The following is a 25,443-nucleotide window of genomic DNA, read 5'->3' on the forward strand; positions in this document are numbered from 1 at the left end:
TAAGGGGGGATATGATCTCCATGTATAATACATAAGGGGGGATATGATCACCATGTATAATACATAAGGGGGGATATGATCTCCATGTATAATACATAAGGGGGGGATATGATCTCCATGTATAATACATAAGGGGGGATATGATCTCCATGTATAATACATAAGGGGGATATGATCTCCATGTATAATACATAAGGGGGGATATGATATCCATGTATAATACATAAGGGGGGATATGATCTCCATGTATAATACATAAGGGGGGACATGATCTCCATGTATAATACATAAGGGGGGACATGATCACCATGTATAATACATAAGGAGGGAAATGATCACCTTGTATAATACATAAGGGGGGATATGATCTCCATGTATAATACATAAGGGGGGGATATGATCACCTTGTATAATACATAAGGGGGGATATGATCTCCATTTATAATACATAAGGGGGGGATATGATCACCTTGTATAATACATAAGGGGGGATATGATCTCCATGTATAATACATAAGGAGGGATATGATCACCTTGTATAATACATAAGGGGGGATATGATCTCCATGTATAATACATAAGGGGGGGATATGATCACCTTGTATAATACATAAGGGGGGATATGATCTACATGTATAATACATAAGGGGGGGATATGATCACCTTGTATAATACATAAGGGGGGATATGATCTCCATGTATAATACATAAGGGGGGGATATGATCACCTTGTATAATACATAAGGGGGGATATGATCTCCATGTATAATACATAAGGAGGGATATGATCACGATGTATAATACATAAGGGGGATATGATCTCCATGTATAATACATAAGGGGGGATATGATCTCCATGTATAATACATAAGGGGGGATATGATCTCCATGTATAATACATAAGGGGGGATATGATCTCCATGTATAATACATAAGGGGGATATGATCTCCATGTATAATACATAAGGGGGGGATATGATCACCTTGTATAATACATAAGGGGGGATATGATCTCCATGTATAATACATAAGGGGGGATATGATCTTCATGTATAATACATAAGGGGGATATGATATCCATGTATAATACATAAGGGGGGATATGATATCCATGTATAATACATAAGGGGGGATATGATCTCCATGTATAATACATAAGGGGGGATATGATCTCCATGTATAATACATAAGGGGGGATATGATATCCATGTATAATACATAAGGGGGATATGATCTCCATGTATAATACATAAGGGGGGATATGATCTCCATGTATAATACATAAGGGGGGATATGATCTCCATGTATAATACATAAGGGGGATATGATCTCCATGTATAATACATAAGGGGGGATATGATCTCCATGTATAATACATAAGGGGGGATATGATCTCCATGTATAATACATAAGGGGGGGATATGATCTCCATGTATAATACATAAGGGGGGATATGATCACCATGTATAATACATAAGGGGGGATATGATCTCCATGTATAAATACATCAGTGGTTCATATAGTGAACTCGGTGTAGAGTTATTCACCCTGAGGTCATCACAGAGGACAAGGGGGCACTCTTTATGTCTGGAGGAAAAGAAATGTAATCTCCAAACACAGAAAGGTTTCTTCACAGTAAGAGCTGTGAAAATGTGGAATAGACTCCCTCAAGAGTTGGTTCTGGCCAGCTCAGTGGATTGCTTTAAAAAAGTCCTGGATTCTTTCCTAGATACACAGAATATAACTGGACATAACATTTATACGTAAAGTTGATCCCGGGAATATCCGATTGCCTCTCAGGGGATCAGGAATAAAGTTTTTCCCCTGCAGGAGCAAATTGGATCATGCTTTGCTGTTTTTTTTGCCTTCCTCTAGATCAACTGTGGGTATAGGATTATAACTTTTTTTTTTGGTTGAACTGGATGGACTTTTGTCTTTTTTTTCAGCCATAATAACTATGTAACTATGAAAGTTGGACCAAAGTAGTGCAGGAACTACTGTCAAGTTGCTGTGAGTTGAAGTTGCACAGATATGAATGGCACTCATTGGGAAACATGTGGTGCGACATGTCATGCGACTTTGGACCCCAAAGTCACATAACAAGTCGCACAAGTGTGAGTTGGCTCTAAATGTATCTTTTATTTTTAGGATTTACATTTAGAGGCAGTCCCCAAGTTACAGACATCTGACTTACATACGACTCATACTTAAGAACGGAGGCAGTGGGATGTCTTATTGACCTCCGGGTGGCCATCTTACTGCTCACCGCATGCTGCCACCTACTGTCTGGGGGACCTGCCAGCAATCCCACATCACTGCATGGCCAGGTAGCCCTTCCCTAGGCTATCCAAAACTTAGAAATTATTTTCTGGCTGGAGTTACACTTAAAAAATGTACCTGTTCCGACCTACATACAAATTCAACTTAGGAACAAACCTGCAGAACCTATCTTGTCCATAACCCGGGGACTGCCTGTACTACTACACTTGTACTATACTGGCCTTTGCTTGTTGCCTTGGACCAGTTCCTTTATTCAAATAAAGCCATTGATTTGGTTGCACAGTATGGCATGCCATAGGTGCCAGGTTGGAAATGTACCGCCCCCTGCTGGTGTACAAGGGGGCAGCCCCTGGATCAGTCCATGGGTAAAGGACTGTGGAGGATACAATAGAAGCACAGCCCTACTGACCCCTGATTTTGGCATCTTCTAATATCTGTAAGAGTATACCTGTCTCCTACCTTCCAACGTTCTGTAACAGCAAAGAGGAACACTCTTCAGCACATGCAGTACATAGCCTGTCCTTAGAGCAGAGCAATGGGAAGAACCAGCAAGCCCCACTCACTTCATACTGGATGCAGAAAACTATAGGAGGGGGTGGAGACAAGACCAGTCCCCCTGCACAAGGAGAGAGCGAGAGCAACACGGTCTATATTACGGGAAGCACCTGCACAGAGGTAAAGTTTCACACTGGATTACTGCACAGATCTGGAAGAAACGTTCAAAGCTTGATACCAAGCCAAGGTCAGGTAGACCAAGAAAGATTTCAGCCACAACTGCCAGTAGAATTGTTCGGGATACAAAGGGAAACCCACAGGTAACCATAAGAAAAATACAGGCTGCTCTGGAAAAAGACAGTGTGGTTGTTTTAAAGGAGCACAATATGAACAAAAATGAGCTGCATGGTCGAGGTGCCAGAAAGAAGCCTTTACTGCATCAATGACACAAAAAGGCCCGGTTAGGCATGTCAAGTTGTTGTCAGTCATATTGTAACCGGGCTTTTTTGTGGCATTGGTGCAGTAAAAGCTTCTTTCTGGCACCTCGACCAAACAGCTTATTTTTGTTCAAGTATCACCATATTGTACTCCTTAAAAACAACCGCACCATCTTTTTCCAGAGCAGCCTGTATTTCTTTTGAGGTTGCCTGTGGGTTTTTCTTTGAATCCCGGACGATTCTTCTGTCAGTTATGGCTGCAATCTTTCTTGGTCTACCTGTACTTGGCTTGGTTTCAAGAGATCCCCGAACTTTTCACTTCTTAATAGGTGTGTCAGGAATGGATTCACCACTGGTGGTGGGACTCACCTGCCATGTGGGCTGCAGTACCAGGGCTGGCCAGCGGGTGCTTTCGGCAGCCAGAAGCTCACTCCTGCAATCAAACCATCACCTGAAGGCTGATTGCAGGAGGTGTATTTAAGGAATGGCCAGGCCTGCAGTCAGTGCCTTGGTGATGGTTCCCATGAGCCCCTGTACCTTGTATCCTGTTCCTCTGCCGATCTGATTTGTTGCCGACCCTGCCTGATCCTGACCACTGCTGACTTCTCCTGCTTGATCCCTGGCTCATTTGACTACTCTCCTGGACATCCCTAATCTGATCTGTACTCCTGTTACCGACCCCGGCGAGTGACCTGACTACTCTTCTGCCTGCTGCTTAGTACCACGCTGACCTGCTGTTACCGACCCGGCCTGTCTGACCACGCTAACTACTCTGCCATCCATCCATCCTGCACGGATCCAGTCATCCCTGCTCACACCTTCTGCCTCTTCACATCAGGCTTCCTACCTGCATATACCTCTGGCAGATCCCTCTACCACGAGCAGGTGTACTCAGGGGCCGCGACCTGGTTCCTGTCTGCTCCAAGTCCATCCCCACCATCAGGGGCCCTGGTGAATAAGCAGACTGGGACTTAGACTCCGCGCCCTGGGGAATCCTGTCCTGAGGACTGCTAGAGGTACCACCAGACGGTCGTTAACAGAACCATATGGCCGGCCTGACCATTCCACCTCTCCAGCCCTGACTACGCCTGTGTTCCTGCACATACTAAGATTAGTAGAAGGTTGGTTTGTTTACTGTGCGTTGTATATTTGGCTGGCTAATAATAAGTATATTGTTATTATATCATTCCTAAAGCCTGTTACTTCCCTGTGTCAGTCCACACACCTCTGGTCACACCCGGATCCTTGACAAGGTGATTTAACGGTACTGATTGGCATATTCAAGGCTTTGGACATCTTTTTATGTCCTTTTCCATCTTTATAAAGTTCCATTACCTTGTTACGCAGGACTTTTGACAGTTCTTTTCTGATCCTCATGGCTCAGTATCTAGCCTAGTCAGTGCTTCCATTTAAGAGCTAACAAGTTCAATGACTATTTATACACCGACACTAATTGCAATTTAAAAAGCCACAGATGTGGGACATTAACCTCTAATTGGAATTTTAACCCGTGTGTGTCACCTTGTGTCTGGACCAAGGCCAAACATTCCAGGGTATGTAAACTTTTGATCATGGCCATTTGGGTGATTTCTGTTATCATTATGATTTAAAAATGAGCCAAACAACTATTTGATAATAAATGGCTTCATAGGATCATCATCCTTCAATAAAAGAGCATTTTATGGCATGATCAGTCATATTTTCAATATCAATGCCACAATTTCACAATTTCTGCCAGGGGATGCAAACTTTTGAGCACAACTGTAAATAGCGGGTTTGGGTTCCAAAATAGAAACAGGGATAAATCAACAAATGGGCAGCCTATTGACCATTCTTCTTGCCCAATGACTGCCATGTGTGAAGGACTTATCAGCAGTACAGGAAGTCAAAAGGAAAGTTCTATATAATTATACAATTACTTGCGTACCCAAGATTTGTCTTTGAATACTTAAATAACCTTTGAAGCACATAGAACTGTGTGGCCACACAAAACTGTTGTCAGTTCTGGCTGCAAGAGGGAAGTCCATCCAGTCGTCTTGCCTAATAACCACTCTATCTGATGGACTAATCAGCAATATAGGTAGGCAAGAGGAATGTACTATGCAGCCATATAGTTACTTGTGTGCACAGAATTTAGCTTAAAAACATAAATTATTTTTGAGGTGTGTGGAATCATTTGACTCCCAAAAATTGTTGTTATGGGACAGCACATTAAAATATAGCCTTGGTGATCCTTACCTCTGACATTCTATGAAATGTGGGGGTTTAATAATACAATTTTGCTAGCGGTTTGTGATAGAGATAGAGAGCCTTGGTTCCAAAACAGCTACTCCGATTCAAGTGCAGTTAAGAGCTACGAATGCTGGCTTACAAGTAGTCAGCTCATTGACCAGTGTTAGTGACCAATGACCACCATGGCTGAAGGAGTGCTCACCCATACTGGAAGTCAAAGTACTATGCAACCATATGTTGTCAGTTTTGGCCTACAAAGGAGAATTCATCTATTAGTCTTGTTAGCCAATGACCACCATATCTGAAGGACTGGTCAGCGTTACAAGTCAAGAAGAAAGCAATATACAGTTATATAGCTACTTGTGTGCCCATTAATTGGCTTTAAATACTTAAGGTTTGAAGTGCATGGAACCACATGGCCACACAAAACTGTTGTCAGTTTTGGCCTACAAAGAGGAAGTCCATTTACCAGTCTTCTTGCCCAAAGACCACCAAATCTGATTGACTGGTCAGCAGTAATATATGTAGTCAAGAAAATACTTGTACTATACAACCATATAGTTACTTGTGTGCCCACGATTTCTTGTTAAATACTTAAATACCATTTGAGGGGCCTGGAATTGTGGGATACACAAAATTGTTGTTAGTTTTGGCCAACAAAGGGCAAGTCCATCAACCAGTTTTCTTGTCTACAGACCACCATATCTGGTCAGGTCAGCAGTATAGGTAGTCAAGAGGAAAGTACTGTGCAACCGTATAGTTATCTGTGTGTCCAAAAGTTTCCTTTAAATATTTAAATAACACTTGAGGTGCATTGAACCAGGTCATCATACAAAACTGTTGTTAGTTTTGGCCTACAGAGGGCAAGTCCCTCAACCTGTCTTCTTGCACAATAACCATCACATCTGAAGGACTGGTTAGCAGTATAGGTAGTCACAAGAAAAGTACTATGCAAACAAACATACACTCACCACTTTATTAGGTGCGCCTGCTCAATTGCTTGGTAACACAAATTGCTAATCAGCCAATCACATGACAGCAACTCAATGCATTTAGGCATATGGACATGGTGAAGACGACTTGCTGAAATTCAAATCGAGCATCAGAATGGGGAAGAAAGGAGATTTATGTGACTTTGTATGTGGCATTGTTGTTGGTGCCAGACAGGCTGGTCTGAGTAATTCAAAAACTGCTGATCTACTGGGATTTTCATGCACAACCATCTCTCGGGTTTACAGAGAATGGTCCAAAAAAAGAGAAGTTGTGTGGACATAAATGCCTAGTTGATATCAGAGGTCAGAGGAGAATGGGCAGACTGGATCGAGATGATAGAAAGGCAACAGTAAATCATGTCAATATGGACCAAAATCTCTAAGGAATGTTTCCAACACCTTGTTGAATCTATACCGTGAAGAATTAAGGCAGATCTGAAGGCAAAAGGGGGTCCAACCCGGTACTAGCAAGGTGTACGCAATAAAGGTTCCTGTGAGCGTATACAGGTGAAACACAAAAAATTAGAATATCGTGCAATAGTTCATTTATTTCAGTAATGCGACTTAAAAGGTGAAACTAATATATGAGATAGACTCATTACATGCAAAGCAAGATCGTTCAAGCCGTGATTTGTCATAATTGTGATGATTATGGTTTATAGCTCATGAAAACCCCAAATCCACAATCTCAGAAAATTAGAATATTACATGCAATCAATAAAACAAGGATTGTACATAGAACAATATCGGACCTCTGAAAAGTAGAAGCATGCATATGTACTCAGTACTTGGTTTGGGCCCCTTTTGCAGCAATTACTGCCTCAATGCGGCGTGGCATGGAAGCTATCAGCCTGTGGCAGTGCTGAGGTCTTATGGAAGACCAGGATGCTTCAATAGCGGCCTTCAGCTCTTCTGCATTGTTCGGTCTCATGTCTCTCATCTTTCTCTTTCTCTTGGCAATGCCCCATAGATTCTCTATGGGGTTCAGGTCAGGCGAGTTTGCTGGCCAATCAAGCACAGTAATCCCACAGTCCTTGAACCAGGTTTTGGTGCTTTTGGCAGTGTGGGCAAGTGCCAAGTCCTGCTGGAAAATGAAGTCAGCATCCCCATAAAGCTCGTCTGCGGAAGGAAGCATGAAGTGCTCCAAAATCTCCTGGTAGACGGCTGCGTTGACCCTGGACTTAATGAAGCACAGTGGACCAACACCAGCAGATGACATGGCTCCCCAAATCAACACAGACTGTGCAAACTTCACACTGGACTTCAAGCATCTTGCAATGTGTGCCTCTCCATTCTTCCTCCATACTCTGGTCCTTGGTTTCCAAATGAGATGCAAAAGTTGCTCTCATCAGAAAAGAGGACTTTGGAACACTGAGCAACAGACCAGGTCTGTTTTTCTTTAGCCCAGGTAAGATGCTTCTGACGTTGTTCGTTGTTCAGGAGCAGCTTGACAAGAGGAATACGACATTTGAAGCCCATGTCCAGGATCCGTCTGTGTGTGGTGGCTCTTGATGCACTGACTCCAGCCTCAGTCCACTCCTTGTGAAAGTCCCCAACACTTTTGAATGGCCTTTTCCTGACAATCCTCTCCAGGGTGTGGTCATCCCTGCTGCTTGTGCACCTTTTTCTTCCACACTTTTCCCTTCCACATAACTTTCTATTAATGTGCTTTGATACAGCACTTTGGGAACATCCAACTTCTTTTACAATTACCTTTTGAGGCTTTCCCTCCTTATGGAGGGTGTCAATGATGGTTTTCTGCACAACTGTCAGGTCAGCAGTCTTTCCCATGATTGTGATTCCTACTGAACCAGACTGAGAGATCATTTAAAGGCTCATGAACCCTTTGCAGGTGTTATGGCTTAATCAGCTGATTAGAGTGGGACACTTTGAGCCGAGAATATTGCACCTTTTCACAATATTCTAATTTTCTGAAATTGTGGATTTGGGGTTTTCATGAGCTGTAAGCCATAATCATCACAATTATGACAAATCACAGCTTGAACTATCTTGCTTTGCATGTAATGAGTCTATCTCATATATTAGTTTCACCTTTTAAGTTGCATTACTGAAATAAATGAACTTTTGTATAATATTCTAATTTTTTGAGTTTCCCCTGTAGTTACCTGTGTGCCCGAGACTTAGGCTGGCCATGCACTATACAATTTTCTGTCCAATTTCTGCCCAATTTCCTTTAGATTTACCTTCAACCCTGTAGTGCAAGAGCCTGCCTAACTGGATACAATTGAAAGTGTTGTTAGGTTTGACCTCCTATTATATTGTTTTTGGTAAATCTAAACCAAAAATCTCAAGAAAATTGTATAATGTATGGCCAGCCTACTCTTTAAATGCTGAAATAACATTTGAGGTTGATGGAATCATGTGGCCACACTAATCGGTTTTCACTTTTGGCCTACAAGTGGGAAGCTAATGGTCCAGTTTTCTTGCTCAAGGACCCCCAAGTCTAATGGACTGGTCAGCATTGTAGGTATTCAGGAGTAAAGTACTATGCAATTATATAGTTATTTGCGAGACCAAAAATGAGCTTTAAAAACATAAATTATGTTCAAGGTGTGTGGCCACTAAAAACTATTAAACTCCAGCCCTAGTAATGTCTGACATCCTCTGACATCTGGGAGTGGTTGGACTTTACTAGCAGTTTGTGATAGAGAAAAGTTTTCTGGCAGGGTCCTAATGACCCCACTGTCCATTTATTTGGCCCCAGTTCTACAACTACAAAGAAGGGATTCTTCTCACTGTTATGTATCCAACCACGTAGCCTAGCTGCAGCTGTCATAGACGGGGCGTTGTACAGACTGAGCGTACTCACCTTGTTTTGTGCATCGCTCGAGCTTGCAGCCGTCTCGCTATGTTCTATTTCTCTTGCTTACTAAGCTGTTACTTCCCTCTACGCCTCTTCTTCCGCTCTCTCTCTTCCTCATTTCTTCCTCTCTTCCTCTGTTTGCTTCTCTTTTGCCCAAGTAAGTGGCAGGCGGCTGCCTCCCCCTCCCATCTTTTGTAGTCAAGACTTAAAAGTGAAGGTTTTTGTTTTATCTGGGAGACAGGAACACTTCTCTCCTCCCTTATCTAAAAACAATCCTTCTGCTCCAGAGCCCTGATTTTGTGGCAGGGTTCTGGCTTTTAGAGATTTGTCATTGGAATCTCAGAAATCCCTTTAAATTCAAAATTAGTCATGATCTGAATTGTGGGCATGGAAGTGTGATGCACCATAGGCATAGCATGTCCCATAATACCGACTCTCTCATCATTTCATGCTGCAGTTCCATATTAGATGACTTTTAGGGCTCATCTATAGAGATGTGGCTTTTGTAGCTTTAGGCAGGAGCGTTGTCATGCATCAACCTGCATTTCCTTTGTGCATTCCCACATGAAAGAAAAATATAAAATATATTTTAAATACTTTCTTCCAAAATATATTGACATATATTTGAAATGCTACAATTTTGGCCATATTTGATATATTTAAAAATATATTTTAAAAAAAAAAATATATATATATATATATATATATACTGTATGTGTATAAAATATTTTTAAAAATACATTTCAAATATACTGTATGTCTTTAAAAATACAAATCTACATTTTTGAAATGCATTTACAAATATATGTAAAAATATATGTTAAAATTACTTTTTTATATGTTAAAAAAAATCTGAAGAACACATTTTTAAAAAATATATTTTTAAAATATATTCTTCAGATTTTTTTTAACATTTAAAAAAGTCATTTTAACATATACTTTTACATATATTTGTAAATGCATTCCAAAAATGTAGATTTGTATTCATACAGTAAATTAGAATTTTAAAATATGTTTCATATATTTTGTAATAAAAAAGTGTGTGTGTGTATGTATGTGTGTGTGTATATATGTATGTATGTATATATATATATATAAATATATGTATGTGTGTGTGTATATATATATATATATATATATATGTATATATATATATATATATATATATATACATACATATATAGAATATGGCCAAAATTGTAGCATTTCAAATATGTCAATATATTTGGGAAGAATATTTTTAAAATATGTTTCAAATATATTTTTTTTTTCCATATGGGTTGACATGCGTTTTTACATCCTTTAACCTCCTGCTAACCATTCACAGTGAATATACTGCGGGAGGGTGGCTGGTACTGTGGCAGGCGCAGCACCCTTTGGTGCCTAGTGCGCTGTGGCATTAGAAAAATTATGCAATTGCTGTTTCTTTGTTTGAGTAGACTGACTTTACTCTGTAATTCCTCCAATGCCGCTCTATGGATGCAGTAGGTTTAAAGAGCACACCGAATACTTTAGTTAACTTCTTTAATAACTTCAATCTTCTTCATATAACTGCTTACAATGGCTTGTTTCATTTATCATACAGTAGCTTATTTCTTTCATATTACAGTGATTTGATGCGATAGCTTATCTCGATAGGTTCAATAGATTCGATAAATTTGTTCTGTATATTTCAATAGATTGATAAATTCACTTGGATTTATAAATTCGTTATATTCGATAAGTTCGGAAATTCGATAAGTTCGGTGGAACTAAAGTAAACATACAACAGTTTTTACATACAGATCTACCTGCACTGTTAAACAACAGAGGAACACACAAGTGCATTAAATACCTATTTGGCCTTCTCTGTCCCCATAAAGCTTTTCTGATTGGAACTGTCTGTTTCCTCTTCTGTCTGGTGATCATGTGTCTCTAGAAAATCCTAGCAGGGAGTTTTACACAGGCATAGATGTGAAACTGGCTGGGATTGGTTAAGGCTCTGTACAGTGTGAGGCTGTCTGTGATTGGCTCATCTTTAACTAACTCTTAAAGGCATATTTTCCTTTTCTGCTTCTGCTAACACAATGAATATATAAATGTCATATAACAATCAAAGACATAAATTACAGCAATGATTCTGCTTTTGGCTTTAACATATGCACATATACACTGTACTGAGGTTATTGGCAGGTTTGGTATACACATATATGTGAACCATATTAACAACCTAGGACTGGTCTTAGCTGGCCAGCTACAGGTACAGGCTCGGCAATGTACATGTATGTTGCTGTCTTGCCTCTGGGTTTTGGTGCGCATGCGTGCGCCCTGTGCCAAGCCATGTTGTGATTGAACACAGCACAAGTTTGCCAGCAGATTTCAGCTGAAATCTGCTGATCGGCTGGTTTACAAACACACACAGCACTCTGTGTACTATAAACAGCGGTCTGGCTGTTTCTTCTACCTGAAAAGCTGGATCAGATTAGTGAGTAAAAGCAGCACATATTACACATATTACAGTTGTTAGGCACACAGTTACTCCTTGATTGTCCCTAGATGTTAACCCTTTCCCAGCCAGTGTCATTAGTACAGTGACAGTGAACAGAATTATCACTGATCACTGTATGAGTGTCACTAGCAACGTCAGGGTCAGTTAGTGACCCTCCTAGCTAGTGTCTGTTAGCGCCAGATTGTCCACCACACTATCACAATCCCACTATGAGTCATTGATCATCGCCATTACAGTACAGCATCTATAGCTACAGCTGGTATAATAAGTATTAAACACATCTCCATTTTTCTCAGTAAATGTAGTTCTAAAGGTGCTATTGACATGAAATATTCACAACATGTCGGTAACAACCCATGCAATCCAAACCAAAACAAATAAGTTCAGAAATTAAAGCAGAGTTTCACCTAAAAAAAAAAATAAATGAAAGCAGCTACAAAACTGTAGCTGCTGACTTTTAAAATGCAGACACTTACCTGTCCCTCGGTCCAGCTGTGTTTTCACCACCGCCGGATTCACCAACCGTCTTCTCTCCCTGGTGAAGGCATCTTCAGTGTGGGCACCCAGCTTGCGGCTTCACAGCCAAATGCCTTGATCATGAAGGTGGTAAAACCTTCCGGAGGTCAAATGGTTAACGCATGTGTTTAATGTTTTTTATTTTCAATTTAGAATTTGGATTGAATAGGATTAAAAGCCATTGACCAAGGCTTGTTAAGGCTTCATTCACTCAGGGGCTGAGGCCCATACACCGTGAAAGGGCCATTTTTTTCTGTGTGTCTAAACTCCAGGTACTTCCTGCAGGCAATGCTTTGAAATCTATTGGGACAAAGAGGCTGCACAGTCACAGGAGATGTTTTTCTGCAAGGATGTTGTATGAATAGATCAGGTAAGATCAGTGAGGATATTCCAGCATTATTGGCTAGTATCATTTCACTGGTCTTGTCTGATCCATCCATACAATGCCATTGCTTGTGGGCAGGGCCAGTTAGTTGTTACCCAATGGCATACAGAGGCCATGTGAAGTGGCACAATTATTTGTTGGTTAGATCAGTGGTCTCCAAACTGCGGCCCCTGCTCTTTGCTTGCCTCTATCCAGCCCTTGGAGTGCTATTCCTCCCACTGACACCAACAAGGAGGCACCATTTTTTACACTAGCACCAACTATAGAGCATTTTTCCTTCCACTGACATCAATCATGGGACACAATTCCTCCCACTGATATAACCAATTAGGTACTATTCCTCCAACTAATAGAAAGGATGGGGCACTATTCCTTCCTCTGATACTAATGATGGTGCACTATTCCTCCCACTGACACCAATGATGGGGCACTATTCTTGCCACTAACCCCAATAGTGGGGCAATATTCCTCCCACTAATACCAATGATGGGGCAATATTCCTCCAACTAATACCAATGATGGGGCACTATTCCTCCAACTACTACCAACGATGGGGCACTATTCCTCCCTCTGACACCAATGATGGGGCACTATTCTTGCCACTAACCCCAATGGTGGGACAATATTCCTCCCACTAATACCAATGATGGGGCACTGTTCCTCCAACTAATACCAATGACTTGACAGTATTCCTCCTTCCACTGACTACAAGCACTATGTAATTTTTTTTTTACTTCTACTGATGCTGGGACATTTTCTACTCCCACTGGGCCCTCCTAAAGTCTGAAGGACAGTAAACTGGTCCTTTGTTTAGAAAGTCTGGAGACCCCTGGGTTAGATGAAAGTCACCAATAAGACGATGAGAACAGCGGCAAAGTACTTGTCTCAACAGTTCCAACACTGTGGTGTAGCGCCACAACAATACAGACAACACAGGTGCGTAAGCTCCCAGCAGTGTTAGCTTCACATTCGACTAGTTCTAACATTTGGGGTGGTCGGTCAAACAAGGCTTACATTGCCGGAACAGCATCTGAGAAGAGGGGCGGCCCTTAGAGTAGTGGTGTGACTGCACTTGAAAGAACTAATCCAACTCTTGTCACAGTGCGGGAGTCCAGGAGATAGCGGTGTTCTTAGTCTGACCCTCCTGATCGGGAACCTCTACCTGGGGCTAAGTGATCTGTCCCTATCCAGCATGGATCCTGCTCTCCGCTTTACAACTGCAAGGCAACTGCAGCAGATCACTGCTATTTATTAGCATTGCCCTCGCTAAAGATGGCTGCTGAGGTCATCCTGTCTTGCAGCATCCAATTTGATCACTGCTCCCCTCATGACACCCATGGAGGCAGCAGAAGAGCATTGTTCCTATCATCCTCCATTTCCTCTCTACTGCAGTCAGCAACACGGAGTAGAGGGTAAACTGCACCTACCCTACAAGCTTAGCAGAGTTTATTGTTGAGTCCATTACAGCCCGCCATAGACAGTTCGAATCTCAGCCAGTTCAACAGGGACTGGCCAAGATTTGAACCATGTATGGGCAGGCTGATTCTACCCAAGTTGATCAATTGATCCACCAGCCTGTCAGATTTTTCATGCGATTATTGCTAGTGGCTATAGCCGCTAGCAATAATCATTGTGTGTTCTCCGAGCTGGGAGAACACAATAGCTCCACGGGAGGGATTCCCCCAACAAAACTCACTGTGTTGATGGGGGAATCTAATTCTTTCCTGCAACCACGAAAAGAAAATAGCTCCATCAATGGCTGGCTTAAAGCTCTGACTTGATATGAAGTCCTGATGAAGGAGGAGAAGTTTGACCCCTGAAACGCATTGGCTGTTTTATGTGCTGTATTATGAATAATCATTAACCTCTTCCTGATCACGCTATAGCCAAATGATGGCTACAGCGCTGTCTTCCAGTTCTGGGAGGGCGTTATATGACATCCTCCCAGAACAACCCCCCACTGCTTGCCCCCAGCAGCGCACACCCGCCGCTCCCTGTAATCGTTGTGTCCTTTGGACACAGCTGATCACATGACACGGTAAAGGGCCAATCACTGAGGCCTTTTTTCATGTGATCAGCTGTGTCCAATCACAGCTGATCACCATGCAAACACACTTGCCGGTTATCGGCGGTACTTTCCTCACGCTGTCACAGTATGAGGAAAGTACTGCCTATAATTGGCAAGTCTGAAAGGAGACATTTACACTGATTATCAGTGCAGCCCCAAAAGTGCACAGCAGTGCTGCAAATCTGTTCCCAGCAGTGCTGCCAATCTGTGCCCGTCAGTGCCACCTATCAGTGCTGCCAGTCAGTGTTACCTATCAGTGTTCTTCAGTGCTGCCTATCAGCTCCCATCAGTGCCACGTATTATTGCAGCCTCATCAGTGCCTCCTCATCAATGCCCACCAGTGCCGCTTCATCAGTGCAGCCTATTATTGCCCATCAGTGTTGCCTATCAGTGTCCTTCAGTGCCACGTATCAATGCAGCCTCATCAGTGCCCCATCATCAGTGCCCATCAGTGCTGCCTATCAGTGCCCATCAGTGCAATCTCATCAATGCACATCAGTGAAGGAGAAAAATTACCTGTTTGGAAAATATTATAATGGGAACTAAGAAAAACATTTTTTCAAAATTTTCAGTCTTTTTTCATTTGTTTAAAACACCCAGTGGTGAATAAATACCACCAAAATAAATCTCTATTTGTGTGAAAAAAATGATAAAAATTTCATTTGGGTACAGTGTTGCATGACCGTGCAATTGACACTCAAAGTGCGACAGTGCTGAAAGCTGAAAATTGGCCTGGGCACGAAGGGGGTAAAAGTGCCCGGTAGGCAAGTGGTTAAAGTGGGGTACCCATTGGAGGGTTGCCTTGTTCCCTGTGAGCTGCCTCACCAGAGCCAATAAGCTTTCCAAATGAATTTGTGCTTTTCACTGCTGCCAGGTCCCAGCTTCTCTGGGATAAGTCCCACTTTGGAGTCTTGGATCCTCCCAATCATCTTGTTGAATTCTCCATAATGTAATAGATATTAAACCTCAACATGGAGAGTGGGGCCCCTGTGTGCTCACTGTGACAGGTGTGCAAACCCGGGATCTCAAAAGCGCACATCTCCCTCAACCACAGTCAACAGGAGATATTAGATGCCGGTTGGTGGTTTAATGCTCCAGCTGCCAACTGGAAAACAAGTTTGTGTAGATGGAATCTTTCAGGGTTCATTTACACCAGCTGTAGTCGAAGGTGTTTTTTTTAACGCTTTCAGTGCCACCGCCATATGTCTGTACAGCTGCCCATTCCCTTCCACGAACCTTCTGGTAGTGCGCCTACCCCCCAAACACCCCTCCACCACCATGTTTCCTGATCTCCACTGTCCCACCGACAGGCCCAGGACCCCCATGGTGATGTCACTGGGTAGTGGGGAGGGAGAACAGTGAATATCCATTCGCTGATCTTCCATAGCTATAATGAAGGAATGTGTGTCACTTCCGAGTTTAACTTTCACTTTCTCCATCTAAACAAAATGCATCACATAGGGGACTTTTGGTCCTCTAAGTGATAAAATTAAAGTGAAATTAAAAAAAAAAAAATGATTGTAACACCCAAAACCCCCAAAATTGTGAGTCTGCCCCATGCCCACATACACGCACATATGAACATAAACACAAGAGTCGGGGGTGCGTACATACGGAATCATTGATTGCACTACATGTCACCACACACAATAATTCTATGGCCATAACAGCAATAATGGCCGTAGGACAATCATTCTCAGACCATTATTCACTGTTAACTCTAAACAGATGACCTGTAGGGCTGTTAAAGTGCCGCCTATAAAAAATGTGAGGTACAAAAGTTCATCGTTATTTCACAAGCACACACAATTTTAAAGCTCGACATGTTTGGTATCTTTTTACTCGCTGCAATCCCTTATTTAATATGTAATTTGTTTTTTAAAATGGGGATATATTGCATTTGTGTGCACTAAAATACATTTATGTGTATTTTTTTACTGAAAATTTGAGCTTGATACACCATTGTACAGTATAAATATTGTGTGACATAAAAATTTGGAACAATCACCATTTTATCCTCCAGGGTCTCCACTTTCAGGAAATATATGCTGCTTGGGTGTTTTAGCTAATCTTCAGGCCTAAAATTATTTTTTAACCAGGTCCCATCAGGCCAATAGGAAAATGATGGCTGAGCGGGACTCTCGTCGAGCCGGGTGGGCATCATATGACGTCCATCCCGGATCATGCCATGCCCATACCCGCAGGGCCTCACTGTGGCAAGATCTGTTACTGGCTGTGTACCTCAGACACAGCAGATGACAGATCTGTGTACCGGCCATTGCCAATACCATGTGACCTGCTGTGATCAATCACAGCAGGTCACATGACAATTGTAAACAATGAATGGCTTCCTTTCATGCCATCCATTGTATACAATTGTGTCACTAGCTGTGATTGGTCACAGAGATCACATGCACAGACTGGGCCAATCACAGCCCATCTGTGTCATGTGATTAGCTGTGGCCAATCACAGCTAATCACAACAAAAAACCCCGAATGAATCGATTTCATTCAGGTAAATGCTTGCTTATATCAAAGACACTTTGCTATAAGCAATCATATTGTGTAAAAAAAAAAGTTAATTTCCCCAAAGTGGTACAATGTTACTATGGTAACATTATACTACTTTGGTCATAGTAAAAAGAAAGAAAAAAGAATAAAAAATATGAAAATAATTAAAAAAAAATGAAAACAATTATCTTTTTTTTTTTATACAGTCACCAGTCAGTGTCCCTTCTCACCACCGCACCAGTTATATGGTGATAAGGGGCGGACTGACAACTCATGGGGCCCCCGGGCAATAGGGAATCATGGGGCCCCCGGGCAATAGGGGATCATGAGGCCCCTGTGTCCTTGCCCAAACTCAAAAAAGCCTATGAAAAAGGTACCAGAGGCATCTCATGGGGCCCCTTACTGACCCCGGGCCCTCGGGCAGTGCCCTGAGTTTCCAAATGGTCAGTCCGCCCCTGATGTTGATGCTGTACTGCACTAGTGACAGTATGTAAAAAAAATTGTTAAAATAATTTTTTTAAATTTCTTCCTTTTCAAAAAAATGATGACAAAAAAAGTATAACTTGCCATGCCTCTTATGAAATACGTTGGACTGTCTACTTTGCAAAACCGGGTCATTTGGGGGATATCTGTACTATTCTGACATTTTTGGGCCTCAAGAAATTAGAATGGCCATCCGTACTTTGGCATTAATCAATTTGCAGATATATCCCATAGTTTGTGAACTCTATAACTTTCCTACAGACTAAAGAATAAATACTGATTTGGGTTATTTTCACCAAAGAAATGTAGTAGAATACATCTTGGCCTAAATTTATGAAGAGCAATTATTTATTTACATTTATAACAGAAACAAAGAAAAACGTGTTTATTCCCCCAAAATTTTCAGTGTTTTTTTGTTAATTTAGCAAAAGCTAAAAACCCCGGCGGTGATTAAATTCCACCAAAAGAAAGCTCTAGTTGTGAACAAAATGATAAAAATGTCATTTGGATACAACGTTGCATGGCTGCAGAATTTTTATTCAAAGTGTGAGAGCGCTGAAAGCTGAAAATTGGCCTGGGCAAGAAGGGGGTAAAAGTGCGCAGTATTGAAGTGGTTAAACGTGTGGGAAAAAACCTGCAAAAAAAGGGCTCTGGCAGCAAAAGGGTAAACGCAGTGTAACTGTTTACAGCATTGTGGTAGTTTTATGTGCATTTTAAAAAGTACAGCATACTGCATTTTTTCGATTGTAAACACACTACAAATGTATGTGAGTGAAAAAAAAAATGCCAAAAACACACTTCAAACATACAGCTATTGCATCATAAATGCATGAAAACGTGCAGGAGGAATTGCACACTGAACATGGTGATTGTGGAGTAAACGAGCCCCATAGTCTAACCCCTGCCAGATTGTTTCTTTTATCTTCTTTTAGAATCTGGGGGAATTCAAAATGCTGTTATTTTCTTCTTTGTCTGACCCCACTGGAGAGATTTTCCCTCACTTCCTGTATCTTTGACACCTGTACAAGTATTGAGGGGAGTGGTTGTCACTAGGACAGGAAAGCACAGACTGAAGTTTTAACCCTTCCCCACTTGACTAAAAATTCAGTTTTGTTTGGAGACATTTGCAGACATTTGCCATCAATGTCCCCGGTAATGGCACACAGAGCACTGCTATACTAAACTATTGTCAACCATACTGTATATTAAATGCTCAACATGTAAACACAGGGGAGCATGCAAATTATTTTCACAAAGACCAACCTATGACATTGTTATACCTCTTCCTATGACATCCTGCTCTGTACTACAATAACATAACCACATGCAATCCAAAGCAATTCAAGAATAGATGAGAAACACAGTAATTGACATGTATCAGTCTGGGAAGGGTTACAAAGCCATTTCTAAGACTTTGGGACTCCAGCGAACTATGGTGAGACCCATTATCCACAAATGGAGAAAACTTGGAATGGTGGTGAACCTTCCCAGGTGTGGCCAGCCTACCAAAATTACATCAAGAGCACAACAACAACTCATCCAGGAGGCCATAAAAGAACCCAGAACATCATCTAAAAAACTGCAGGCCTCACTTGCCTCAGTTAGGTCAGTGTTCATGATGATCCAAGAATTAGAAAGAGACTGGGCAACAATATCCTCCATGGGAGAGTTCCAAGGCCAAAGCCACTGCTGACCAAAAAGTACACAAAGGCTCGTCTCACACTTGCTCAAAAACATCTTGATTATCCCCAGACTTTTGGGCAAATATTCTGTGGACCGATGAGACAAAAGTTAAACTCTTTGGAAGGTGTGCATCCCGTTACATATGACATAAAACTAACACAGCATTTCGTAAAAAGAACATCATACCAAAAGTCAATCATGGTGGTGGTAGTGTGATGGTCTGGGGCTGCTTTGTAGCTTTAGGACCTGGATGACTTGTCATAATTGATGGAATGATGAATTCTGTGCTCTAGCAGAAAACCCTGAAGTAGAATGTCCGGACATCAGTTCCTGACCTCAAGCTTACTTGGGTTATGCAGCAAGACAATGATCAGAAACACACCAGCAAGACCATCTCGGAATGGCTAAAAAAAAACAAAAATTAGGGTTTTGGAGAGGCCTAGTCAAAGTCTGGACTTAAATCGGCTTGAGATGCTGTGGCATGACCTTAAACAGGCCATTCATGCTTGAAAAACCCTCCAATGTGGCTGAATTAGAACAATTCTGCAGAGGGTTGGCTAAAGTTCCTTCACAGTGATGTGAAAGGCTGCAAAGAGTTGACCGAAGTTCCTCCACAGCGATGTGAAAGGCTGAAAAGAATTGTCCGAAGTTCCTCCACAGCGATGTGAAAGGCTGCAAAGAATTGGCCGAAGTTCCTCCACAGCGATGTGAAAGGCTGCAAAGAATTGTCCGAAGTTCCTCCACAGCAAAGTGAAAGGCTGAAAAGAATTGGCCGAAGTTCCTCCACAGCGATGTGAAAGGCTGCAAAGAGCTGGCTGACGTTCCTCCACAGTGATGTGAAAGACTCATTGCCAGTTATCACAAACGCTTGACTGCAGTTGCTGCCACCAAGGGTGGCACCACCAGTTATTAGGTTTAGGGGGGAATTACTTTTTCACACAGGGACAGGCAGGTTTGGACAGCTTTTTTCCCTTATTACAGTAAATCATCATTTAAAAACTACATTTTGTATTTACTCGGGTTATCTTTGTGTAATAACATTTGTTTAAAGCTCTGAATCATTTAAGTGTGACAAATATGCAAAAAAAAAGAAATTATCAGGAAGGGGGCAAATACTCTTTCACAGCAATATATATATATATATATATATATACTGTAAATATATAGAGTGGAGACCCCTGACCATCACACTTATATGTGAATATATGGTCACTTTATATATATATATATTGCATTTATTTGAGCTCATTAGACATTCTGTTGCAAAACCATGCTCATCAGAGCTCATTCATATGTGCTGCAGCCCCCCTGAAAAGCGACCTGCGTTAGACAGTTGAGATGTCACTTTTTGACCCTGAAAATGCTGTCCTGTGCAGTTGTGGCATGGCCCTGTTTGCTTAAATGGGTCGCAATTGGAGGCAGTACAACCAGCCAAATGCGATATACTGTTTCATTTTTGCTGTGGCTGGGAAGAAAAGTATTACCATGCAAGCATTGGCATGTGTGCAGATCTGAGTGACTGCATGTCCTTATTTAGGTGGGTGGTAAAACCACTGTCTGCTTTTACCACCCCCCAGGCTGCATATCTGAACAAGCCCTTAAATTATTTTGTAAAGACAATATTTGGCACAGAGACCTTTTTTTTTTTGGATGTGCCAAATATTAATTTAATTTGAAGGGTTTGAAATGAAAGATGTGCCTAGAGCAGCAATTGTCAACAAAAATTCTAAGTGCAGCTTTTCACACAAAAAAGTCCCCAATCTGCACCAAAGAAGTAACAAAACGGAAAATGAGTTTCAATATTTGGGACAATAGAGCAGTGCAGTAGTGCTCTAGAAGGATGATTCAAGACAGTTACACATCCCGCTATGCACGAAATTAACTGTGGGGGGCGATTTACTAAAAATGGAGAGTGCAAAATCTGGTGCAGCTGTGCACAGAAACCAATCAGCTTCCACCCCCAACCCCCCCCCCCCCCCCCCGGTCACACACATCAAGCCCGACTTCTTTGAAATCTTCATCTTACAGTGAAGTCGCACAATTCAATGTCGGGGAACATGCCGATTTCAGGTGCGATTTGCAAGACATCTGACACAGATGTCTATGCAAATCGCACGAAACGTAGCACACATGGAAGAAAAATATATTTGAAATATATTTTAAAAATATTCTTCCCAAATATATTGACATATATTTGAAATACTACAATTTTGGCCGTATTCAATATATTTCAAACTATATTTCAACAAATATATATATATACTGCATGTTGAAATGTGTTTTTATTACAAAATATATGAAAAATATTTTTAAAAATACATTTTCAAATATACTGTATGTCTTTAAAAATACAAATCTACATTTTTGGAATGCATTTACAAATATATGTTAAAATGACTTTTTTATATGATATAAAACACATGTGAAGAATATATTTAAAAAATAAGTTTTAAAAAAATATTTTTCATATATTTTTTAATATATAAAAAACGCATTTCAACCTTTAGATTGTAAGCTCCACAGGCCCTCACATTCCCTCTGTACTGAAATGTATTATAATTGTACTGTCTCCCTTATATTGTAAAGCGCTGCACAAACTGTTGGCGCTATATAAATACTGTATAATAATAATAACATGCATTTTATATATATATATATATATATATATATATATATACACATACATATATATAAAATGCATGTTATTATTATTATTATATATACTGACCCCAGGGGAACTGGGGTCAATAGGGGACCCCATGAGATGCCCCTGGTACTTTTCATAGGCTTTTTTGGCTGTGTTTTGAGTGTGGGCGAGGATCCCCTATTGCCTGAGGGCCCCATGAGTTGTCAATCCACCCCTGGTTCCAGGACGTTGTCCTCATTTTAACAGTTCCTTGGGCATCCCATATAACTCATCCCCATCCAAGGTCAAAACCCCTAATAAAACTAAAAAAAAAACAAGTTCAATGACTTTATACTGTCTCTGGAGTGCAAGGCTGGAAGGAAATGAGTGTTGCCTGGCTGTGTACGATTACAAGGGGACCCAAAACTCAGCAACTCCTAAGGGGGTAGTGCTACACTCCCTACAACTCCCAAACTGAAGGTGCCTACCTCTGCAGGGGCCCAGGGCAGGAGGAATAGTGTGCAGGAGCCTATGCATTGCACCTGCAATTCACTGATCATGGCTGCGATGCTCTGCAGGCTTCAATGCAAAAAAAAAGACTCAATTAATATTTTTTCCTTTTAGCAATCCGGGTGCATTTATTTATTTCGATGCCTTATAAGTGAGCGAATTTCTGGAAGATGAGAAGGTATTTTTCTCTTTTAGGACAAGTTCACACTACATGCATTTCAGTTGCTTTTTTTCTGCATCCAAAATGCACAGAAAGTAGGTTATATGGTTGTCAATGTCATAGTTGTAAGCTCCCCGGATCAGGCCCTCCTATCCCTCTTGTATTGAACTGTATTGTCTCCCGTTATATTGTAAAGCGTTGAGCAAACTGTTGGCGCTATATAAATCCTGAATAATAATAATAATAATTCACATCAGTGTTTGCAATTCCAGTGCATTCTGGTTGCAGAAAAAAAAAGTAGAACATGCTGCATTTTTTCTGTAGAGAACTGTACTGGAACGCGGTAAAATGCATCAAAAACGCATCGGAACGCACCAAAAACACACTGGAACACACATGTCCCTATTTGAATTGAAGAAGAAGAGAGGGTGGGGAAAAAATGAACAGGAATGCATAAAAAACGCACTGGAACGCATAAAAAATGCATCCGGAATGCATCTGGACTGCATTTCTATAGTGTGAACCAGCCCTAAAGGGATAAAGTACGGGCAAATGTGAATGCAGATATATATATATGATTTACTAAAACTGGAGAGTGCAACAGCTGTGCATGGGAGCCAATCAGCTTGTAGCTTCAGCTTGTTCAATTAAGCTTTGATAATAAAACCTGGAATCTGATTGGCTCCTGTGCACAGCTGCACCAGATTTTGCACTCTCCAGTTTTAGTAAATCAACCCCATACTGTTTTTTTTTTTTTTGCCTTGACATGTGCAATAAAGTGAATTATGGGGCTGCCATCACCCCTTTTGAAAATGCAATTGCACTGACCCCCCCAACTTCATTCTCTAGCCTGGAAAAGTTTGCAGCTCAGGAAATAGTTTGTGCAATGCGTTATCTTCTGCAATACTTGCAGCATCTTACCCTTTCGGAGTCGGTCCTCGCTCAGTCTCCTCGCTCCCTGTGGTTGTGCGGTCTCTGAGGCTCAGGGGTCCACGCCGAGCTTGCTGGCTCTGGCTGTGTGTGAGGCTGCGAGGGGGTTTTTGTCGCTCTTTTCCTATACAAAGAGTCAGCCACTTCCTGTGCAGTCTGCGCTCGGCACTACACAATAGGTGTGTGTATGTTTCTGTGTGTTCACACTGCAGCCCCGGCCTCATGACATACACACAATGGCATGTCTATTTTTTTTTTTTTTGCACAAAGTTGACACCACTTTTTGGCAGGAGCATCAGTATACTTATCCTTCTGGGGCTGATGTACTAAAACTGGAGAGTGCAAAATCTGGTGCAGCTCTGTACAGAGACCAATCAGCTTCCAGGTTTTATTGTCAAAGCTGAAATGAACGAGCTGAAGTTCGAAGCTGATTGGCTGCCATACACAGCTGCACCAGATTTGGCATTCTACAGTTTTAGTATATTAACCCCTCTGTGTCTGCATTCCCAGATCCCAGATGTGTATTCATTTAGAGCAGTGGTCTCCAAACTAAGGCTCTTTGCTTGCCTGTATCCAGCCATTGGGCCACTGTACCTCCTACTGACATTAGCAATGTGTCACCGACGATGGGGCAATATTCCACTCATTGACACCAAAGATGGGGCACTATTCCTCCCACTGACACCAATGACGGGGCACTATTCCTCCCACTGACACCAATGACGGGGCACTATTCCTCCCACTGACACCAATGACAGGGCACTATTCCTCCCACTGACACCATTGATGGGGCACTAATCCTCCCACTGACACCAACAATGGGGCTATATTTCTCCCACTGACATTAACAATGGGGCATAATTCTTGCAACTGACACTAATAATGGGGCACTATTCCTCCCACTGACACCAATGATGGGGCACTATTCCTCCCACTGACACCAATGACAGGGCACTATTCCTCCCACTGACACCAATGACGTGGCACTATTCCTCCCACTGACACCAATGACGTGGCACTATTCCTCCCACTGACACCAATAACAGGGCACTATTCCTCCCACTGACACCAATAACGGGGTATTATTCCTCCCACTGACACCAATGACGGGGCACTATTCCTCCCACTGACACCAATGACGGGGCACTATTCCTCCCACTGACACCAATGACGGGGCACTATTCCTCCCACTGACACCAATGACGGGGCACTATTCCTCCCATTGAAACCAATGACGGGGCACTATTCCTCCCATTGAAACCAATGACGGGGCACTATTCCTCCCATTGAAACCAATGACGGGGCACTATTCCTCCCATTGAAACCAATGACGGGGCATTATTCCTCCCACTGACACCAATGATGGGACACTATTCCTCCCACTGACACCAATGATGGGACATTATTCCTTTCACTGACACCAATGACAAGGCACTATTCCTCCCACTGACACCAGTGATAGGGCACTATTCCTCCCACTGAAACCAATGACGGGGCACTATTGCTCCTATTGACACAAATGATGGGACACTATTCCTCCCACTGACACCAATGATGAGGCATTATTCCTCTCACTGACACCAATGATGGGGCACTATTCCTCCGACTGACACCAATGATGGGGCATTATTCCTCTCACTGGCACCAATGACAAGGCACTATTCCTCCCACTGACACCAATGATGGGGCATTATTCCTCCCATTGACACCAATGATGGGACACTATTCCTCCCACTGACACCAATGATGGGGCATTATTCCTCTCACTGACACCAATGAAGGGGCACTATTCCTCCCACTGACACCAATGATGGGGCACTATT

At 41.9% G+C, this 25,443-nt stretch overlaps 1 protein-coding gene across 2 annotated transcripts in view; it reads right to left on the reverse strand.

The window, feature by feature from the left end:
• The window catches only part of GPSM3 (G protein signaling modulator 3), a 68,822-nt gene extending 45,060 nt beyond the window's left edge, over window positions 1-23,762 (reverse strand). Inside the window, exon 1 of one of the 2 annotated variants that reach the window (XM_089693913.1) lies at window positions 23,612-23,762. The gene's annotated coding sequence lies outside the window, so the exon portion shown is untranslated. Of the gene's footprint in view, window positions 1-9,266; window positions 9,392-23,611 lie in introns of those variants that run through there. The other variant, XM_089693914.1, reaches the window with a different exon arrangement.
• Between the last annotated feature and the right edge of the window lie 1,681 nt (window positions 23,763-25,443).

This window comes from Staurois parvus, unplaced genomic scaffold, assembly GCF_062004578.1.
Source record: "Staurois parvus isolate SC_StPar_1 unplaced genomic scaffold, SC_StPar_1.0 ptg000640l, whole genome shotgun sequence".
Classification (NCBI taxonomy): domain Eukaryota; kingdom Metazoa; phylum Chordata; class Amphibia; order Anura; family Ranidae; genus Staurois; species Staurois parvus.